The 20999-nt window shown below is 36.3% G+C and overlaps 1 protein-coding gene across 4 annotated transcripts in view; it reads left to right on the plus strand.

The window, feature by feature from the left end:
• Wdr62 (WD repeat domain 62) overlaps window positions 1-20999 on the plus strand; it is a 62224-nt gene that overhangs the window by 992 nt on the left and 40233 nt on the right. Inside the window, exon 2 of one of the 4 annotated variants that reach the window (XM_032438677.2) lies at window positions 14725-14772. The exons of the other annotated variants lie outside the window; for them this stretch is intronic. The gene's annotated coding sequence lies outside the window, so the exon portion shown is untranslated. The remainder of the gene's footprint in view (window positions 1-14724; window positions 14773-20999) is intronic. 4 annotated transcript variants of the gene reach the window in all.

Below are 20999 nucleotides of genomic sequence, written 5' to 3' on the forward strand. Positions count from 1 at the left end.
TCAGCTGATGTATGTATGTATGCACGTACCCACACGCACACGCACACGCATACGCATCTACGCCCACATGTATGAGTGTACTTACATAAATGTACGCAAATACACACACACACACACGCACACATACGTGTATGCGAGCTGCGTGCTTTGAAGGCCATTTGCGGCATTTATTTCTGCGCAAGCAACAACCGTTAGACGAGGCTTTTATATTACCCGAACCCCCTCTGCCCACGCATGTAAATCTTCAGCTTAAGAGCTTGCAAATCAATATTTTTTATTGATATTTAAAAAAAAAAACTTAAAAACTTCCATGAACTTGACCCAAAGCAAAGCAGTTGAACAAGTTGCACAATTTTACGTGCCAGACAATTAAATGTTTGTGTTCACACGATATATACATATATTTCTGTGCAAATCATGGACTTAAGAGCTCCTCTGCTCATTAATCACAATGCTTAATTTTTAGTTTTTTAATTTTTTAATGAGCTGCCAGCTGTCGGAGACAGTCAGTTTATGGCTGTCAAAATAGACGTTTAGACGTAGACAGTAGACGCTTTTTATCTGATGACCCGAGCATATTTTCTCTTATAAGCATAACTCTTATACAGTTGACTGTTCTATTAACTTGCAGTATTACTTTACATTTGCATTTAACATTAGTTCACAATTAATACAACACTATGAACTATTAACATTTTTCAATCTTTTTCAACACTGTCAATTTGATCTGAGAGCATAAGAAGGGCATTTCGCTTGCGACAGGTGAATTGTGCTGTGATTTTTGTTCTCTTCTTTGCCCTTTTCGTCTTCTCATGTTTTCTTCTCCTCTTGCGCTGTGCACAGATTTCGTTTTCATTAGCTCTCTTCGCGGCATTTGGTTTGTTTACTTTACGATACCCTTGCGCAGAGTCGCCTTGTTTAGTCTACTGCGCAGATTTTTTCTGACCCCATTAGGTATTTATATATATTACGATCGAAATAGACACTTAGCAGAAGAAGTGTGTAATTAGTTTAAAGAAATTGAATATTTGGCCGAGTCTGATAGAACCATCGCGCCATGGCGCCTGTTTAGCTGTCGCTTCGGCAATAAGGGTATTTCAGCTTCGTTATTCTGCAGAAATGGAATCTTTCTCTACAGCTACCTGACTCTCGGCCTGGTTTCTACGCCGCCTGCTAAGAATATTACCTATTGAAGCACCTGCAACGATTCTGAACGTGCTCACCGAACTCAAGCTATTTGCTCTCGATAATCGAATCATTATCTGGTCTTTTCTTTATTCTGTTGTTTTTAATTGTTGGCGCAACATTCCTGTTTACGAGAGAGCATATATTTAAAGGAATAACCCTACATTAAATATATTGAAATTTATTCGATTCTACAGTTCTACAGTTCTGTATCGAAAAAGAGTAATACCATTTTGTTAGTCAATAGTTTTCTACTTCCTCAATTGCTTTTATTAGTTGATTTGACACTTGATGAGACCGGTTAGCTATTTTTTTAATCACGTTCGACTCGCTTTCATACCAAAACGTAACTAATAAGAGGCAGAAAGAAAAGGAAGTTAAGTCATATAAAAGCCACGATAAAACGGCAAAAATATGAGATGTTGGGATGTGAGATGTGGGTCTGACAGTATTAACTATGGCTCTGCACGATTCCCACGATTTCTAAAAGAGAAGAGAAGGAACTTTAAAAGTTGCACTTGCTGCAGCTAGAGAAATTCTTAAGTTGCAACCGACATAGAATCGAATGAGAGAGAAAATATACACATGTTTTTGGCTTCAGCAGTGTTGTAAAACGTGAGACAGATATTTATAACATTATGTGATTGCACGAACAATAAGTATTGTTTTGATACGTAATAGAAAAAAGGGGATTTGAATACTTTAAATATTTATATTGTATAAAATTGCTAATACTTAAATGATTAGGTCTAAATGTTCAATCTCAATAAATCTATATTCTCTTTCGCTTGTAAATATGTACATTCTCCTATAAGTTCCAACCCGGAGGTAGGAATCGATGTTTATTAGTTTTAGGGAAATTTGTATATTAAATATATTCATATTATAAAGCCTTTACCTTTAAGATTCTCCACAGAGAAGCTTTTCCCGGTCTGTTATGCACTTGCACAAAACTAATATACCCACTCTAGTCTATTTAAAGAAACAATATAAAAAGCATCGATAAATACTACGAAAACTGTCGTATGTAAACAAGACTGCAAAAGCTATGCGAACATTCAGTTAGAGCATAAAGTATGTAAGTTGTGAATGTGGGTAAATGTTAGAAATGAAAGGATCTACAAACTGAATGATGCACACTCTCCTCACTCTAGGGATTTCTCTCTCTCTCTCTCTCTCTCTCTCTCTCAGTCTCTTGCTGGAAATTTGCAAAGTGCACTGCAGAGCCATAAACCTGCCACAGCAGAGTAGTTGCCTGCGCTGTTGTCTACGTGCAACAAGGTGCAACATTCTTGCGAGGCTCCACTCGCCAGTCTCCTCTGTCGCCGTCCCAGCTTCTCTAGCCTTCAATGGATACTTTTGGGCTGAATTTCCTTCTTTACGGCTGCCACTCACTCGACACTCGCATTGTGTCTACTGTTGCAGTTGCTTCTGAGCCTTCCTTCTTCTTGTCTTTTACTGATTGAGCATGACTAAGCGAGGGTTGCCACAGAGACTCCTGGGCTTGGCCTAAGAGCCGTACCTTTTGTTAGGTATTGAAAAAACACAACAAAGCCACAATTTAAACCTCAAGTGGAAAAAACCGTATTAAATGAATTCTCACAAAGTTCTTGAAATTAAATGAGTTGATTCATGAGTCAGACTGTGAGGACAAATATATAACATTGATATTTATACTTGAAATACATACACTATACAGTTATTATTCTCCAAAATGGTCAATCATTGTTAAACAACACAATTAAGTTACTTTTAACCGAGATTGGGCAGTATTTATGGCTAAGATCCTTTGGACAAGGTTAAGAGCAACCCCTTACATCGTTGGCCATGTACTTTTATTGATATCGTAAAGCTTGGAACTGCTTCAACGCAGTCACACACACATATGCATATACATTTAGGAACTATGTCTGGAATGTTGCTTAGTCACTCGCCGAAATACACTGTCCCAAAAGTCTAGTATTGTTGTGAAATTGTTTGGTTTATTAGTATTTTATTTAGTCTCAATTAATTAATTCCATTAATAAATTTAGTTTATAATCTCGGTTCGCAATGTTTAAAACTGAAACTTTTGTTCTAAAAAATGTAGTTCATGATGGAACTATAAAATTTCTTGTATTTGAGTTTTGCATTTCTGAAAGTTGAGGTCAAACAAAATGTCTTGAAATAAGAATTTTCTGTCTGACCTTGGCCGCATTTGGACAAAGTTTTAATTGAGTTAAGAACAAGAGTATAGATTTTTTTCTCTGAGTGTATATACATATGCATGAGCTTACGTGCGAGCGAAGTAAATGGCAAGCTAGACTCAACGATGCCTGCTTCTGACTCGTAAATCGCTGACTTCTGCTCTCTTCGGGACGTCTTCCCAGACACATGTTGCCCCCCTCTTAATAAATAAATAAATAATAATAACAAGAACAACTACAGTATCTCTTGGGGGCTGGACATTTGTTACGTCTGTTCACGGCTTTCTTTTCAATTGTTTTCCATGCAACTCTTTCGCGAGTTGCTTCTTACGCTCTGGACTTATGTGGGAACCCAAAAGCCTGTTTCTCACAAATGTTGCAACAGTAACAAGGTCAAATTTAATGCGTCCAACAACTAAAAACCTCTCGCAAAAGACACAAGAAATAACAGCTAACTGGGGTATGCTTAAAATTAAATTAAAAATTAAAAAATCTGGCAGCCAATTTGGTCTAATATTGGCAACTATTGTTCTAATATGTTCATGATATATAAGTTCATTAATTCCTATTAGACTTGCATGATGTATTACTCTAATGACGTTTATGTCTTGTTTAAAAATTGTTGACTGATTGATAGAAAAAGAGAAAGAGAGATAGGTTAAGAGGGCAGGATAGAGAGAGAATGTGATACACAGAGTAGTCCGCTTTCGATAAGATCTTGCTCATGATGAACTTTATTTGCTGAGTTTGGCTAACATCAATTACTTGTTTTTATAATAGTATATTTAACTAATATATTTATAGATAACTAGCTGAGATAGTTTTACGCATATTTAAAACAAATTAATTGATTTGATTTTCATCACGCTTGAGATCTGCTTTATAGTCCATATTCGTATTTGCGATAAGCTTCTAACACGTTTCCGTAATTTCCATCTGTCTGGCATTTGGCATTTACGCTCAGCAGACACCTGAGTTTTTGGTATACCTGGCTAACAACCTATTCCCAGCTTATTTAGACCTTGTCTTGGTGTTGGACCTGCTGTGAAAATTGTCTGCAGCACTTCCATCAACTGAGTAATTTTTGTTAAAATATTTAACGCTTGGTAATTTGCCAAATGTGTGGTGGACCGCTTTTCAAGACTTTGCCAACGTACGAAAAATAAATTGTTGCGCACTGTGTCATAAGCCATAATACGGCAAATCGAGATTCCAATTGGACTGCAATTGGCAAGTGGCAATTGGAAATTGGCTGTTGCCAAGATTTCATTTTGTTGCGGCAATGAACTACTCTTGCAATTCCTAAGAGGAAGTGTTTTGTGTAGCTCCCAGACAATCGGAAGTGCACATACATTTCTACATTTATCCATAAAGTAAGCTAGTGCTTTAATTTCAAAATACTGGACTGTGTCTCAGATGGAGACTTTCGTCTGACCCGTGGCAGGAATTATGACAAATTAAGCTGCTGGGTTCTTGGAATTTGTATTTGATGTATTTTCGCTGAGCTTGTGTGATGTTTATTACCAAGTTTATTCAAATATATGCAAAATGCGACATGAATTTTATAGTATATGCGGGATATTTGCCAACTTTTCGCAAACTTAATTTTTTTTTTATTATTTTGCAACAGTTGTGGAACTTTTCTATATGCTGGCTAACTGCCAAGCGAAGCGCTAAATAAACCAAGCACATTTTTTTATTTATTTGATAATTTACTTGAAGTCATTACCCGGCGTTCTCCGGATCAATATCCAACTGCCAAATGACAATGTTCAAGTTGACCCAAGAACCAAATTATAAATTTTTGTTTTAACTGAGAAAATAGGCAAACAAATATTAAAGTACGTTTTTTGATAAACTATTTTCCTGTAATTTATAATATTGATTTTGTGCCTCTTAAAAATCAAAAATTAAATAAACAAATGTTATGACAAGACATTTTTGTTGAACTTGAACTGTCGACCTGCGGCTTGTTGTTGACGTCATGTCTGCGCAAAAAAAAAACACTTTTATGGCTGCATTTTTGTTGACGTTTTTCATACAAACTTTGACCAGCGTTTTCCATTCCCTTGGAGGCTTAACTTTTCAAATTTCTATTCGACCCAAATGAGCCCTAGCTTACGTTCCGATCCTGTCTGTTTATTAGCAGCCAGTTGATCCGTCAGCACGAGCTGTAAAATGATTCTTACAAAGACTGCAGGCTTAACAAATGAAGTTCTCAAATATATCAAATAAGACTAGGATAAATAGTTGACTAGTTCAGTATAATTTCATTGATTTGATCTATTGTTTGGATAGATTATATAGATTATAAATAGCAGAGAATGCCATGACCTTAGGCTAGACAAAATCTATATAATACGAGAGCACAATAACTAAGCTCAGTCAAACCGAAGAAATTGGCAAAATGATGAAAGACTTTTAGACTGATATAGAGGGAAGGACACTTGACACCAGGTATCTTCTCTAAGCTAAAGCACTTTGTGTACTCAACATAAAACAATATTCTGAACAAATGATGCTACTCTCAACATATATTCCACAAACATTTTACCTGTCCGACTCTTATGCAAGGCTGTTTATTGACTCGACAGAGTAAAGAATTGCACGAGTCGTGATAAATTGCACAATTGTTTACTTCGTCAAAGCCAAATAACCTCAATTACTACTGATTGTTATGGCCCTCTAAAAATCTTTAACATTTTTAAGTTGGGTACACATATTGATTCCTATTCATTGTTTATTGCCGATTTTGCTTTTTGTCGTTTGCCATACGGCAATTTTTTCTCTATATTTTAAACGCTTTTCGCCTAATTAGATGTTTTTTTTTTTGTGTTTGCCTCACGTGCGTCATTGATTTTTTTTTGCCACGCTCGAGGTCTTAATACCCTGTACCAATTGTGATTGGGCATAATGGTTTTGAGAATGGCACACGAGGGCCTCTACAACTCTATAAAGTATAAATTCTTGATCAACTTAAATGGCCGTCGTCCTAGTTATGTCCGTCTGCCTTATTAACTAACTCAACTAATTAACTTATCAGTTAGCTCTTTAATTTACGAGCAGCTCGATTTATTAACAAATATATAATCGATATGTATCGATTGTAAGATTTACTTTCTTGAGCAGATATTGCAACTCTAAAAGGTTACGATCCCAAATTTGTGTAAAGAGTTTCGTTTGTTATAAATATTTTCCTATGAGTATAAGTTTACAGGCTATCTAATAGTCGTGCAGATTTGACTAGAGCGCTCTACTTATTTTTTGCGTTTTTGTTTCTGTTTCGTTCTTTATAAATCAATCTGGACAGTCTGTTTTGCTAAACGAATACACCTTAAAACGAACAAAGGAAAACGATTTATGTAAGTTTGTAAAGCAGAAAAAATACACAATTTCCTTTTTGCTTTATTTCTGAACATTATCTGATTGTTAACCTATGGGGGTGGGATATTTCGACAGGAATATCATTCTAACATGAATTTCGACCAAAAAAAATGTCCCCAGACTTAGATGTCGAATTAATCTAGAGGTCAAACCACGAACAAAAAGACAAACTTTATGAAAATTGGTTGAGTTTTGACCGAGTTATGGGTGTGGAACATTTTGTCATTCATGTCTATATAGGATACTTGAGGGCACCGTTTTGACATTAATTTCGACCAAAAATAATGTTGACAGATTTTGATTCTGAATTGATCTAGAGGTCAAACCACGTACAAAAAGACAAACTTTATGAAAATTGGTTGACTTTTGACCGAGTTATGGGTGTGAGACATTTTTACCTATGTATGTCTACATAGGATATTTGAGGGTACATATTATACATGGATTTCGACCAAGAATCATGTTCCCAGATTTAGATGCCGAATTGATCTAGAGGTCAAACCACGTACAAAAAGACAAACTTTATGAAAATTGGTTGAGTTTTGACCGAGTTATGGGTGTGGGACATTTTGACCTATGTATGTCTGTCTATATAGGATATTTGAGGGTACATTTTTAGCATGAATTTCGACCAAAATTAAGGTCGCCAGATTTAGATGCCGAATTGATCTAGAGGTCAAACCACGAACAAAAATACAAACTATATGAAAATTGGTTGAGTTTTGACCGAGTTATGGGTGTGGGACATTTTGACCTATGTATGTCTGTCTATATAGGATATTTGAGGGTACATTTTTAGCATGAATTTCTACCAAAATTAAGGTCGCCAGATTTAGATGTCGAATTAATCTAGAGGTCAAACCACGAACAAAAATACAAACTATATGAAAATTGGTTGAGTTTTGACCGAGTTATGGGTTTGGGACATTTTGACCTATGTATGTCTGTCTATATAGGATACTTGGGGGCACCATTTTGACATTAATTTAGACCAAAATTGAGGTCGCCAGATTTAGATGCCGAATTGATCTAGAGGTCAAACCACGAACAAAAAGACAAACTTCATGAAAATTGGTTGAGTTTTGACCAAGTTATGGCTGTGGGAAATTTTGACCTATGTATGTCTGTCTATATAGGATACTTGGGGGCACCATTTTGACATTAACTTCGACCAAAAATAATGTTGCCAGATTTTGATGCCGAATTAATCTAGAGGTCAAACCACGTACAAAAAGACAAACTTTATGAAAATTGATTGAGTTTTGACCGAGTTATGGCTGTGGGACATTTTGACCTATGTATGTCTGTCTATTTTTGAGGGTACATATTATACATGAATTTCGACCAAGAATCATGTTCCCAGATTTAGATGCCGAATGAATCTAGAGGTCAAACTACGAACAAAAAGACAAACTTGATGAAAATTGGTTGAGTTTTGACCGAGTTATGGGTGTGAGACATTTTGACCTATGTATGTCTGTCTATATAGGATACTTGAGGGCACCATTTTGACATTAATTTCGACCAAAATTAAGGTCGCCAGATTTAGATGCCGAATTGATCTAGAGGTCAAACCACGTACAAAAAGACAAACTTTATGAAAATTGGTTGACTTTTGACCGAGTTATGGGTGTGAGACATTTTTACCTATGTATGTCTGTCTATATAGGTTACTTGAGGGCACCATTTTGACATTAATTTCGACCAAAAATAATGTTGCGAGATTTAGATTCTTAATTAATCTAGAGGTCAAACCACGAACAAAAAGACAAACTAGATGAAAATTGGTTGAGTTTTGACCGCGTTATGGCTGTGGGATATTTTGACCTATGTATGTCTATATAGGATATTTGAGGGTACATTTTTAACATGAATTTCGACCAAAATTAAGGTCGCCAGATTTAGATGCCGAATTGATCTTGAGGTCAAACCACGAACAAAAAGACAAATTTGATGAAAATTGGTTGAGTTTTGACCGAGTTATGGCTGTGGGACATTTTGACCTATGTATGTCTGTCTATATAGGATACTTGAGGGCACCATTTTGACATTAATTTCGACCAAAAATAATGTTGCGAGATTTAGATTCTGAATTGATCTAGAGGTCAAACCACGAACAAAAAGACAAACATTATTAAAATTGGTTGAGTTTTGACCGAGTTATGGGTGTGGGATATTTTGACCTATGTATGTCTGTCTATTTTTGATGGTACATATTATACATGGATTTCGACCAAGAATCATGTTCCCAGATTTAGATGCCGAATGAATCTAGAGGTCAAACTACGAACAAAAAGACAAACTTGATAAAAATTGGTTGAGTTTTGACCGAGTTATGGCTGTGAGACATTTTGAGCTTTGTATGTCCATGTAGGATATTTGGGGGTACATTTTTATCATGGATTTCGACCAAGAGTCATGTTTGCCAGATTAGGAGGGTATTTCATATTCGGCAACCCAAAACAAACTAATTAATTGTTTTCAAAATATATAAAGGATTGGCTAACGGGAAATGATAATTAAATAGAGCCAAATGAATGTCATTCTGAATTGAACTGTGAGTGCTACTGAATATGGCAAATCGTACAGATTTCGAGCATATTAAATGCTTTCGCCTCGTTTATTTTTCGACTGCTGGTTTTGGTGTTTTGTCAAATGAATTGGAACCATGTGTCGCCTGCTTTTATTCTGTCGCCCTGCCCTTTCCGAAATGACTTTTGTTCCATTGTTCACGGTGCGGCTGGGTCTCTAGTTGGTTTGTTTATTGTTCGTTCATTTTACTGACCCCCAGCAATAAACAAGTAATGTATGTAGTTGCTTTTGTTGTTATGCTAACTCCTGCCCGTCTGTGTCTTTTGCCGTCTAGTTATGTCAATTTAAGTTTAACACAATGCAAAATCTCACATAATAAAAAAAAAAAAGCCTGAAAGAATATGCGAAGAGCAGAAATGAAAATTGTTCAACTTTGACTCGATGCTGGAGTTTATTGAACTCAAAATGACTTAAGAACTCACAATTTAGCTAACTCGTACATTTTAAGCTTCAACACGTGCGTCGTTTATTAGTAGAGTGTCTAATTAGATTTTAAAATTAAATTTTTTAGGGTGCGAAATAGAGTTTTGATCACTTTTGTTTCTATGTACAGTTTTGTATATAATACTCTCTATAAAACACCAAAAAAATAGGTGTTAAAAATATTTCTTTATACTCTGAATTTATTCAAAGTGATCAAAAGGGGGAGGGTTAAAAGGCAGACGAAGGCACCTTCGACCACATAATATATATATATATTCTTGATCAGCATCGATGGCCGAGTCGATATTGTCATGTCCGTCGTGTTTGTTCCTATAAAAGCATCGATTTCAGGAGTTATTAGAACTGAAGCTCGCCCAGAACGAGCTTGGAAACTTTCTCCTTGCCAAACAGTCGATAATGTAATCCTGAGCTAGGGACATTTCAAAATTGTAAAAAAATGTAGCTGCTTTTTTTAATTAAAAGCTGCATTTGGTGTTGCTAGAAGAGTGTTCTGGGTATCTCCTAGTCGGAAACTGCCGACTAGATTGTATGGTATTATTTTTAACTACTGCAACATTTTCTTATCAAACGGGTTTCTTCGTTCTTAGACTTCACACCTCTGAGAACCTCTTATAGCTGATTCGAAAGTAAACATTGCGATTAGAATTAATTTATTGCTTCGCTGGCATTGCACTTCAACTCATTTACCCAGGCTGAAGAAGTGTGTGCAAAGTCGCAGCAAATTAGCTGATTTGTATAATTAATTACCCTGCCAGGTCAGTGAAGCCGCCCACTCAATTAAAAAGATATTTACTTTTTCTTGAGAAAAACAAAATCAAACAAGAAAGAAATGCAAATGAAATTGAATTGCCTTGCTGAAAATGGCACTTCACATAACACGTGAGTTGTAGAAATTGGCCAGGTGAGCAGGTGGCACGCGACGTTTTAGCCAAAATGAAAAAGCAATCTCTTCGCACCAGCCCGTACTTAATTGGCACACCTTTAACCTTAGACTGGCCCGACATGGGCCAATTAGCAGCAATTAGGGGAGTACATCAAATGGTTTTACTCCTTCTACAACTTTTACTGATTTGCTTCGCAGATCTCGAATCGAATACAGTTAGAAAGTCGTTTAGTTTACGGTATATTTATTACCTTAGAAACCAGAAAAACCACACTTTGTATACTCTCGAATAGGCCTTTTTATTTTTATTTTTTACTACTGCATTTCGATTTCAAACATATCTGGCTATAATTTTATTTACTTTTCAGCTCATGGCACAAACTTGTGTCCGTTGCAAATGATAATCGAAATATTATATTATATATTATAACATTATAAAACCCCTCAGATATATCTCTGGCATACAGCTGAAAGTAAATGCTTCTCTGATCGCGACTCGGCTTATAGTTACGCGTTGTAGGCTTTTGTCTGGTCACAGTTTAACATTTGAGGGGCGTTCGCTGCGCCTCATTAGGCGCGACGACAGCGAATTGTTGTAACTTTTACCAGTTCGTGTTTCTTACAGCTCCGCCGCGGTCGTAGCCGCATTATTGTTTTCACATATTTGTGTGATGCACACGTTTACGTTTAGGTGATTTAGCTGCGCGTTTTGTTGTTATGCTTAAGTTATGATTAGCGGTTTGTCATTGTCATCGCCGTCTGAAGCTTGAATCGGAGACTCCAGAGTGTTATTTATGCGTTGCCATGATACGAGTGCTACGAGTGGTAAAAGCGATTGACCTCCAACGTCTTGCTCCAGAATATTATCAGCACGTCAACACGAGTAAAAAACAAAAATGGATAAACGTGACGGGCGCTCAGTTCAATTGATTTGACTGGCGACAGGTGACCGCTGACTATTGGGAAAAGTGAGGGGGCTTCAGCAGATTGTGCTTCTTGTTATGATATGTGCATTGGACTTTCCAATTCCAATCGCTTCACACAACGAGCGAAAGTTTTTTTTTTTTTTATCACAGTTTTCACAGCTTGGCAGATTGTGAATAAATGAGAGGGAGTTCGAGAGATGAGATACACAAATGGGAAGGAGCAGGTCTCGTTTACGTTCCGATTTAAAGATTTACATTTACCCAAAACTATCTTGAACCGTAAGCTTAAATGTAAGTTAAGAAACATGCATAAGAATTAATAGGAATTGTTTTTTAAAGGGAAGCAAACACTCGATTCCAAATTATGATGAAGTATGTTAGCTAAATGCTTTGCAACTGAAACCCATTCCTTATTCCCAACGCCTTTTCTGTGCCAATATTTTGGTATTTCGCAATCTTATGTGAAAATCTGACGCAATCGGAAAATCATGTCGCGTTGTGGCCTGACCAACATACAAGAAAAAAAAAAAGAAACAGAAACCCATATTCAACCACTCGAACATTCGTACACCGTTGCACACACTTAAACAAATTGTTCAATCTTACTAAAAGTTTGTTGCGTGTCCAATTGGCATTAATTCAATATCTGACAATTTATTTACCAAATACAAAATTATTATTTATACGAGTCGCGTATTCCGACCAAATGTTTTCCGCTTCTTTCAATTACTTTGCCTTCGTCAGACATTTGTTTGTTATTTTGCATAATTGTTATTTGTTTTTTATTTTCCTTTCTTTTCTTTTCTCTTTTTTGGACATTAATCAATTAATGTAGGCCTATTGAATGGACTGCGAAGCAAAAAAATTCTCAACAAATATACACACATTTTTCGATATTTGAAAAATCTACCCCACCTGTATGGCAAATAAATTCTTCGCGTCCCGAAAGTTGTGGGATTGATGTCTAAGAAAAACTTTATATTATTACATATGGGAAATACATTTGTCCCGGGCAATGCCGGGTAATAACCGCTAGATATTAAACGAGCAAGTTCTCGCTGATAATGTCGCATAATGTGAAAATTCACCATTAAATTGCCTGACAATGAAAATTCGCTTAGTGCGACTTTGGGTTCATAAACAATTCAGCTAATATGATCATGAGCACCACTTGCAATTGGCTAATGCATTAATAATGATTTTTACTTGTAATGTTGTTGCCTTGCACAGATACATAAGGAAAGCCACACACATGCACAGGAGTTTGCCAATCACAAGCATTGTCCGGCAGGTCACAAATATTGTTTGACTACTGAGCGGCAACAAAACGATGTATTTTTTAATAGCATTACGAGCTGCGTTACTTTCTAGCCATAAACTGTAAAATCACCATAGAAAGTCAGTCCGGCGGCGCAATGAAATTGTTATACACAGACTGCCCAAACTTGGCGTGGAGGAAGGTCAATTTCGCATATGGCTGCGGCTTCGATGCCGCGATTGGTGTCAAAACATATCGGAGAGGCAAACTGGTTTTTATGTGGAAAAAGATTGTGGCAGAAAGAAAATAATTTAAGAATGTTATTTTTAAATGAAAAACGATTCCCCAGTAGCGTGTGCACACATTTCTTTAATAATTTATACAATGCTCGCGCATAATACCCTTGTGTAAAGCATCGCAGTTGTTTCACAAAATGTCTAAGGCATGGAAGGAAACGACTGCCACCATGTTTAGTTTATATTATATATGTATATCATATTCTTAATCAGCATTCACAGCGGCATTCGGCATAAAACTAGTGCCTCGTCTTTAATGCATTCATCATGACATACCCTTGAAGGCATCGATTGAGTAGAACTTGGGGATCGTTAAGCTAAAGCTAAAGCTTTTACTTTTTACGTTTCAGGCAAATTTTGTCAAAATAACATTGCTATATCATCTGGACCAAACTGTAATTTCAAGATACCTATCTTATCATATCTGCATGCTCGGACCACTATATTAAACTACCCATGTTATGCATTAAAAATCTATATAATTCAAGGGTATTTCATATTCGCTGTGCCGCACTTTCTTGTTTATGTATGCATTACATACATGCCGCGCAAAATAATTGTACAAGCTTTTATTTTCTTAGTCGAAAACTCTTGACTACAGCGATCTTAATTGTTACTTTTGCATGTACTTATATTTATATGTTATATGTGTGTGTTTGCATCGTTCGACTCATTAAGCTCATGATTCATTAGCGGAATCCAAAAAAAAAAAAACCGAACTACATTTTCACATAATTTAATTATACTCTGTTCGCAGACCGAAAAAGGGGTATATTGACAATGTGACGGATTCATTAAAGCTAGAGTCTTGATATAAAAATAAATACTTTTATATTTGCGAAGTCCTCTGATCGACTAAAAAACTAGAGTCACATAGCTTTCAAGTAACTGCCTTGGTCTTACAGGCCTAGAGTCATTAACCCAATAACCAGAAAGGCGCTTATTATACCCTGTAATTAGTTGAATGGCTAGAAGAGGGTATACATCGTATACACGATATCATAGAGTATGTACGAGACTAGGATCTAGGACTAGAGTCTTGATATTTTAAAATGTGTGCAGATCATTTACTCATTAATGCTGCCCCGATCTCACAAAATACGAATCTGCTTATCAAATTCTCTCAACTGAAACACACTTTTATTGTCTGTTTTTATAGGGCACAACAAAGCAACGATCTATTTACCTGTTGAAACAGATAAGCTGATGAAATGTAAGCCAATAGCATACGTTTTCGATTTCATTATCACATGTACTTGTTGTGACTGCTAATGATGTGGAATGGTAGCAAAAGTGGGTTAATTTAATAGGCGAACGGAGGGAGAATTGCAGCATTAGGGGGAGAGGGAGAGTAAAGGCAGATCAAGGGAAGTACGAGTGAGACTCAGAGAATAATGAAAGAGTAAGGAACCATTAATAAATTGGTTGGCTGATGTCTTATTTTATGGCCATGCAATAAACATATTGTCATCATATATATCATGACTCTGCGACTGACATTAACTTATCTATAAATATTAGCAGTATGTACTATTTATATTTATGTTGTTTTCTTTTATTATCTTTGCAGGTAAACATAATTTGATAATTACACGGCAAAAGGTAAAAGATTAAAAAGGTAACTATTCGACCATAAGCCAGAACTTTCATTTCCAACTCTAATTCCAATTGGTTACAATACTAAACTTAAAGTAAAGTATTAAAATTAATATCGTCTTAATATATATAAAACTTTTGTCTGTTTCAGTCAGTATAAATATTAGAGACTAGAGCTGGAGATATTAGATATTAGAACAAAATCGTTATATGTAGAGTTGGAGTTGAACTCAAATCACAGATTTTGAAATTTATAGCTATCCAAAATAGAGTAGCTCGCAGCGAACTTCGCTCGAGTAAAGCAATTTTATATATTAGATACCTTCCGCACAGAAGCAGCTTACAAGGGGTGGCATGGTGATAGACAGTCTCAGTCTTGGCAACCAGACATGCAACTTCATAAATGCGCACAACACCCATAAAATGGGGTTGCTATTTGGAGCAGATCCCAGAACAGACATTTTGGAAAAGCCGCTCCCTAATACCTCCAGAGTTGTAAGTGCTGCGCCGCGCCGCGCCCATTTGTTGTTAGACCCTATTCCCATTTTCTGGTATGGTCGATAGTTTCATGTCCGACTCCGGACACAAATGCGTTTTGACTATGAACGCGACACTAAAACTATTTACCTTATTCACGCTTCTTTTGGTTGTTGGTTCTATACGCTATACCCCTTAAAATGTGCAAACAAAAGGGCAGCAACAATTTATCTGTCTGTTTGCATATGCGAGTAGATCTCAGAGACTCAAATGAAATACAACCAAATTTGACTTCTTGTTAATTTATTTACATTAGTTTCGATAATGGAAAAAGCCTATAGTTTAGTTGAACTCTTTTGGGCTTTTTTAGCATGGTGAACCAAAAAAGTGAAACTAATCCGCCTATTTTCCACACTTACGGGAGGAATTTCCTAAATATAGATATTACCAATATGCCAATATCTAGATAGATGCTAGATAATCCTTTATTTGATTTGATTCGCCGATTTTAGCTACAGTTTTAGGGTCGCAGGTTTAACGATAGAGTATATTGTAAATAGAGTATTGTGCAGTCGATGCGACTGACACTCTCTTACAAGTTAATTGTTATTGCGGTATTTCTTGGTTGTAGCCAACACACTTCCCCCCGCCCTGTCTATCTTTGTTGCCGATATCTTTTGTGGCCAATTTGACAAAAGCTCTGCCTTCTTTACCCATTGCTGTAGTACATAAACTCTATATTGGTTAAAACTGAGTATGTAACCGGGCAGAATGAGACATCAACAACCCTTAAAGTAGAGGTGTGCTCTAGCCGAGAGTGCCCGACTTGGAAATACCCTGTAAACAGCTGTGAGCTTCGCCAACATACGTTCGAGCTGTTACATTCTTGAATAATTTCCCTTATTATTGCCAAATTATTGTAAAATGTTGATCGCTTAAATATGGCATTCATGTGTGCGTAACCATGCCGAAAGACTTATTTTTTATGGGATTTGTGCGCGGGCATAAAAAGAATCATGGCAATGACTTTTGTTGTTGGACGTGTAATTTCAAACAGATTCAAATCTCAAATATGGTTGCTAAGTTGTAGATGGACTTTCGTTTGTCGCTGATTAAATTGCAAAGATAGTTTCAATGTCTGATATGCACTCAGAGTTCGTTTGATTAATTATTGCAAGGGTATATGTTTAAAGTTTGTCTGCGCCTCTTGCCAGTTCTTGTTTTGTGTTTCCTTTGTTGCTTCCATCGGGCAACGTTTCAGACAAGTTAATGACTCAATTTTTGCATGAATTCTGTTGGCTGTCATTATTTATTCCCGCTTCCTGGACTCAACTTTCTTCTTTTACCGTTTTGCCCATCGAATCATCAACATTTTTTTTATTTGCATAAAAATGGCAAATACAAGCTAAAACCAGCCAACTGGCAACGACTTTAGGTTTTGTTGTGTTATTTTTGACATTTTTTTTTTTTTTTTTTTGTTAACTTCTGCGTGCAAATTGAAAGAACGCGATTTATGTATATTTGCTTGTAGTTTTTCCCTTTATGCCAAAACTCGTGTGAAAAGCAAGAACTGTGGATATCGAGCTCAAAGCTGTGTGTCGAGCGCTTAACTAGTGCACATGCCTAGAAACGAGGTTAAATAGCAAAGAAGTTTTTGTTTTTTGTCTTTCGAGTGCCAATTGCACAACTGACTGTGACATTTAATTATGCGGCTTTTCGAAATTTGGTGCTTTCACTTTACGCACATTAATGATGAAATTCATCGTATAAATTGTCTGACAAAACAATTGTTTAGTTAATTTTATGCTATTGTTTATTAATTTGTATAACTTTTGTTTAAACGAATAAACAGGTTTATGCGTAGTACCGTTTTAGCCCCTTCCATCTTTCCTTCTCGCCTATCACTTAAGTTAAGCTAACCTTTATCTAAATGTGGTTTTAGTGAATACCCATATTTATACTTGCACTTAATCACAATTTGCTTTTGTAGTTTCGAAGGCTGCTCGCAGTTATCATCTACTTAGAATTATGTACCTATTTTCTGGCGCAAGCACAGCTGCTGCCCTGACCCGAAAACCATGAAATGCAAACGCCAATGACCTTAACTTGGCCACGCTTCAAATCTCTCGCAATAGCCACTTAAACTTAATGCTTTTTCGCGTCAACAATGATCATTGCTGTTGAAGTGCTGGCAATTGTACGGGCCGAAACTTTAATTAATATTTGTGCACGCATACAATGGACATTTGTTTGGCAGCCCACACACACACACACATTTCTGCGTCGGCTGGCCATTAAAGCCGGAAACGAGCACCCAATCCGTCAACATCAACTGTCTATACATATTGCAAATTGACACCGCAAATAGTTCGTTGAATGTCGACCTCAGGTCATTAAATCAGTTCTTAATCTGGATATTTCCCGGAATAGTCATTTGGTTCTCAAGTTCATGCCATGTCAGGAGAGGAAAATTGTAAAGCTCTTAGTTGCCAAAACAGCCCGATTTTTCCTATTGAAGTACAATATATAGTAGGCCGAGGTTGATAAGAAATGGTCTTATAGTTAAGGAGCACAGTGAAACTTTTAAATGCCAGGCTTGGTCAAGAAATCTTGAAAAACAAAAAAGCCTTCCCTAGAAGAATTCGATTTTCGACCGATCAGTTTTACGAGAGCCGACTCAGAGAATATTTTCCAATGACAAAAGACTTTGACTATATGGACTCAGTTCGGCGTTTCATGATGTTAACCCTAAAAGATATTTGTTTATTAATTAAATATTGAAAAAATGAAAGTCAAACTAATCGGCCAATCTGCCAAATCAGAATACAAATATGTCCAATAACATCAACGTCACGATGGCGTATTTTATTTCCCGTCCGGCCAGCTATGCCCCTTTTCAATAACTGCTTTCATAACTGTCAGAAGCAGTGACAGTATGATATAGTTAACGAGAAAGCACGGATATCTTCGTCACGCCGAAGTTGCAATACCCTTCTAGACATCTGCCTTACGGTTTGGCAGATGTGTGGGAATAGTTGAAACTATAACAATATTAGTTAAACTAATAAATGCCAGGCTTGTTCCAGATATCTTGACCGTACGAATAGACACAATCCATTGATAAGGCTATAGTGTTTGAATCGTAGCTCTATCGCATGAGATGCTTGTGAAACACCCTGTTTATTAATGCAGTTGATTAAAAATGCAAAATAGACGTCTTTGTCTTATTTAGCAGCTAAAAAGTAGGTGTCGGTAACAAGATCGCAATTGTGTGGATTTGGTATGTTAAACAGAACAAGTAAAAGTGCTTAAGGTGGGATTGATAGACTAGCAAATACCCTGTACCCAGTTACAGCCTGACAGAACAGACGTTTTTCTACAGAATTCAATCAAGATCCAACTATTTTTATATATTTAATATAATGAAATACTTTTTATTAACACAACAGATTTGGTAATATTAGAATTTTTTAAATAAAATCTCTGCAGGTACAGGGTATCAAATTGATCAGGAATATATATCAGAGGGGCCCGCACGCAAGTATGGCCAACAGTTTCCGCTTTATGGAGCTGGCTTTATAGGAAATGTTAAGCTCAGGAGGAGGGAAGACATGTGGGTTCTATGCGCTTCAGTTCCCCTTAGATATTTTGTGTCGCATTCTTATACCCTGTACATATTTAGAATGGGTGAAAAGGGCTATAATGCTTTTTCATGCACAGAGCGATTTGCTCGAAATTGAAACGTTGCTTCTTTCTTTTCGCGTTTTTATTTTCAAAAAGACATCTTCGACGAAGTATATATATTCTAGAATCAGCATCAACAGCCATGTCTTGCTCTCTGTCTCTATGAGAGAACTAATTTTTCAGTTTAAAATCTTTTCTCTCGAAACTTTGCATAGTCCGTATTTCTGTTGAGGGCAATATATACATATATCATATATATTGCTCGAAACTTACTTATCAATTTTTTAAGAATTCATTTTGCTAGTGTTAGTCTGAGAGAAAAAGAAAGCACAGCTTGCAGCTCTTTTACTGGTACAGGGTATCTACTAATCGAAAACGCTTGATTTTGCCGTACAGACCGCGCATACATTACTCAATTGAAATATGTTAATGCATGTACATATATGTATGTACAGTTGTATGTTGTGTACTTTTGCCATAAGGTGTATGTGTAATAAGTATTTATGTAAGTGCGCATCTAACCGGTTGGCTACCAGTTTGTTTGCACACTTGAAGGTTATTTGATATGACCAGCCGTATGACGGCCTTTGGCTCCGCTCCGTTCTGTTCCGTACAGTTCAGTTCGGCTGAGCTCTAATGTGGGCAAGCCCAATCAGTGTCTGCTATTGACGTACGACAGACTGTCCATAAACCAGAAGCGTTTGGAACTTGATTTTTTTTTTTTCCAGTGTGCAGCTTGCAACCTAATATGCATTTAGAACTATGCAGGCAATGTTCACAGTCCGTTGGGCTTTGTGAGTTTAATTGTGACTAAGAGTAGTATTTTACGACTATTTAAGTCAGTCTTAGAGACACGAGTTAGCTGTGATTTAGCCCTTGCTAAAGGGTATTCAATATAATAGAAAATAGAAAATGCTGCAATAGAAAATGCTGGCTTCAATCATCGTCCAATTATTAGTTTTTTTTTTAATTAACAGAAACAACAAGAAACAAAATTCAAATTGTGGGAATTTACTTGTGCCTTGTTTAAGTTTTTTGTCTCATATATTTAGATATATTGTATTATTATTGATATATTTAGATTATTAGTGATATATTAGATATATGGATTTGGATAGGTTAAGGCTAATGTGTGGGTCGTAATTGAGAAACTTAATTTCGAAGATTGATATAAAAATTAAGAATTTCCAATATTATTATGCCCGATTTAGCCTGGCTTGAATTGATAAAGGGCTAAAATTGATATCGAAAATATTTCCAGCCTAATGAAAAGTTCTAATGTTCATTTATATATAAAATCGAATTAAACAATGGCCAAACTTTTTTGTTTGACCTTTTCACTGTGGCACGATCAGCTTATCGGTTATCACAAAGGGGCTACAATAAATATAGATGATTATGCACGGGCGCCAGAAACAATAAAACGATTATCGGACCGATGTTACGGACCGACGAAGTCAGCGATCATTGTGGGCTATGACACATAATTTTACCGTTTGCTTACCCCGTGGGCTTCCAGGTCTCTCGCGTAATATATTTGTTTTCTTGGCTGTTTGACAAATGTTTTTTTTTTTTTCTCCGGCTGCTATCGCCGACGCGTCGCCTTGATAAGTAAAGGCCAATAATAAATGGCGAATGAGTTAATGCCGTATAAAAAGTACAATTTGCAACTAAGATAACTACAATTGGAGCGTTGGGATGACGTCATGCCATATTCTATCTAGAGCTTTTTGTTGTCTTTCTTTTAAAAACTCTGTTCACGTCGCGAATGCGAGCATATTCGAGCTAGAAAATGTAAATAAGTCTAAATAAATTACAAATATATATTAGATGCCCATTTTGAAGAGCCAAGACATTGAAAACTCTAACAAATATATTATACTCTGACCATATATTATATTATATAATAATATCTTGGTGTTCCATTCTGCGAATCGGGCTTAAAGTTACCTCTGACTATTTTGTTATGCGAACGTGAACAGAGCATTGCATAGCGGGTTATACCTGTTTGCAACAGTGTTGGCTTTTATTCTATTATGAAACTTGCGTAGTTTTTGTTTCACATTCTTTGTATTCTACCCAGTTTCT

This window comes from Drosophila virilis, chromosome 4, assembly GCF_030788295.1.
Source record: "Drosophila virilis strain 15010-1051.87 chromosome 4, Dvir_AGI_RSII-ME, whole genome shotgun sequence".
NCBI classification, from domain to species: Eukaryota; Metazoa; Arthropoda; class Insecta; order Diptera; family Drosophilidae; genus Drosophila; species Drosophila virilis.